The sequence below is a fragment of the Coffea arabica genome, chromosome 3c (assembly GCF_036785885.1).
Source record: "Coffea arabica cultivar ET-39 chromosome 3c, Coffea Arabica ET-39 HiFi, whole genome shotgun sequence".
NCBI lineage: Eukaryota > Viridiplantae > Streptophyta > Magnoliopsida > Gentianales > Rubiaceae > Coffea > Coffea arabica.
Window position 1 is genome coordinate 18843882 of NC_092314.1, and position 3008 is coordinate 18846889.

The following is a 3008-nucleotide window of genomic DNA, read 5'->3' on the forward strand; positions in this document are numbered from 1 at the left end:
CCAATACCCACCTAATGTCATGATCTTGCAACGTTTCCAAGTAATTCACATATTCGGATGCGTTCTTCGGTAGACCCTCTTCGTTGACTCTTTTGTGATGTGTAACTATCCAATTGTATCCAACTACCGGCAAGCTATTGGCAACAGATGATCGTCTCCTGAAATGCCCCATAGCCCATATATGCAGAACCAAATTCGCCCCATAAAAGAACTTTTCTCCCTTTTTGCAACCGTTACAGGCTAAAAGAATGTCTGCGAGAAGGGTCGGGACTATAGAGCATTGTTTATCCTGGATTCCCAAAAAAAGATCATTTACAACTTTTGCTAATTTGAAAGCTATCTTCTGATCCTTCCTCGGGAAAAAATAAATCCCAGCCATAGTTACTCCATATACTAATGGCCTTTTGTGCTCCCATATGTCTTTGGAGGTGAACGCAAAATCTTTCACATGCCTCTCAAACCCATCGCGCGGTGCAAAACGTTCAAACAGGATATTCACGGCGACGCCCTGGTCTGATCCTCGTAATACCGACTCTTTCAATCCTATGATCTTGCAAAATTCTACCTTGTCTGAAGTGGTCGGAAAAACCAAGGCAGTTCCATGCATAGGCAGATTAAGGAGGCCGGCTACTTCCTCGAGTGTTATAGTCATTTGCCTATTACCTATTCGAAAAGCAGAACACTCTGGGTCCCAAAGATGCACTAAGGCCTCTACCAAATAACCGTTGGGTTTGATCTCCTTAAAGTCTCCAATCGGTCCCAAATATTGGGCTACTTGATGCAATTCATTGGGTAGCATGAAGGTAGGCCATCTTTGAATCTCAGTCGGTGGTATCAACAACTGATAAATTCGGCGAGGACGATCCATCTAAAAATGGAGAAAGCAGTTTGTCAATTACCTTACCTACGAGTCTCATTCCTCCAGTTAGGCGGTAATTTAAACGTGCGGTCCCTTGAAAGGTTAAATACCCACGGGAAAACAAAGGTTGGCTTTATTCCTGAACGGGATTCCCTACGTGGCGTTCCCTTTCTAGGGTTTATGCATGATGCCATTTTATTAAAGCAGGTAAATATGAAATGTAACCTAAAAGGATCCCCTTTTAAATGTTGGGGTAAGCCTAAAATGATATGTTATTATGCTACCAATGCAATGCATTGAAATTTAAACGTGTCATAACAGGGTAGGCTCTTAGAGAGTGCCATGCCAGGACTCTTATTTTCTAGGGCTTATGAATGCAATGGAGACAAAACCAAGAAAAGTTAGTTCAATCAAATGAATACACATAACACATTATAGCAAAGCAATACACAGAGATAAAACAATAAAAGGAAAAGAGGGGTTGGATCCCTCCCCTCGTGAATGGTGTCCCTAATATGGTAAGGCAGACTCTACCCTAGGTAAACTACCATGGATGCATGAGGTATTGGCTTACTAATGCATCTAAATTCGACAGGTTTTAGGTCCCCGAGCCTTCAGACTTGGAAACCAAGGGTCATCAATCCCAAGATTCTTTGTCGGTGACTCGAGCGATTCCCCAAACACCGCTACGCACACATCGTGTCACGGCTACGTGTTTGAGTGAATCTATCAAAATTCTCAACCTTCGACTAAAAGCTAAAGGCTATCAACCCAAAGCTTAAAGCGGAAGATTGAGTGACCCCTCGGATCATGCTACGCACACATCGTGTCACGATCACACGTCCAAGTGGGTCGCCTAATCCTAATAGGGTGGAGTGGCGTGACAAGCCACTAAAAGAAAAATAAATAAGGGACAAAAAATAATAAAAGCGTATGCACGTATGCAAGTGCTTCGTTTGGAGGGAAGGGATCGAGAACCAACGTGAGGCTCTAGGGTAAAATCCCCCACCCAAATGCAATGCAAAGCGCGGTACAAACAAGTAAATAAATAAACCATTCATCAGATACACGAAAGACGAAGAACGAATACGTGTGAAACGCAAAACATCCTAAAAAAGAAAAATGCAACCTAAAACATCCAAATATGATAAATAAAAAGGATTAAAAAAGGAAAAGACAACTAAACCAAATGCTTGGACTCTCTAAGTCCCCAGTGGAGTCGCCAAGTTGTCGCGCCCCATTTTTCGCGATGAAAAAGAAAGTGTTTATAAAGAAAGATGATTTATTAATAATAAATGAAAAAAGGACCTAGAATGGGACTTTGAAAAATGCGACGATTTGGGTCCAAGATTTAGTCAAAAAGGGTTTTGAAGAAAATTAGGAGTCGCCACTTGGTATCGAGTTTGGGTGTACCAAGTCACCCAAAAAGTGTATTTAAATAAAATAAAATAAAACCCTTTTCGACAACTCCAGGTCTTTGAAAAACAAAAGAAAATGGATTCGGGAGTCACGGTTGAAGAAAGGGAAGGCAAAGGTTCGATTAATTCAAACCTAAGGCACCCTTTCCACCTAGTCTAAGCTAGTTGCGAGGTTTAGCCCAAAATTTTCCTAATCTAACCCTTAATTTTATCATATTTGAATGTTTTCTACATGAATGCAAAAATAAAATATCGAAAGGGACAAAATGTTCATCCAAGGGTTTAATTGAACCAATCACATTTATTGCGAAGGCCAAAATGAATCCTTGAAGGTGTCACGAGTATGCAAATGATGAAATTAAAAGTAAAGAAAGGAAATTAAATTATATACATAGATATAAGTGATCAAAGAAAAAGGGAATGCAACATAAAGGGTACGGGAGGCAAAAAAAAAAATTCGTGACATAATTTTCTTATACATGGATTAATAGGGCATTTAAACTAGAAAGTTATAATCACCCATTTCCCATGTTTGAAAAATAATTATCCTAACATGAACAAGCAAATGAACTAGCTTAAATGGGATGCAATTCTAAATGACATGATTAGCACCTATAGCGGGTAGGGGATAATAAAATAGGGAATATCATGCAAATGAGAAAAGATCCTAAAAATGAAAATATGCATGAAAATGTGGTGAATAGCATACAATGATGAATCTAGCGCAAAAT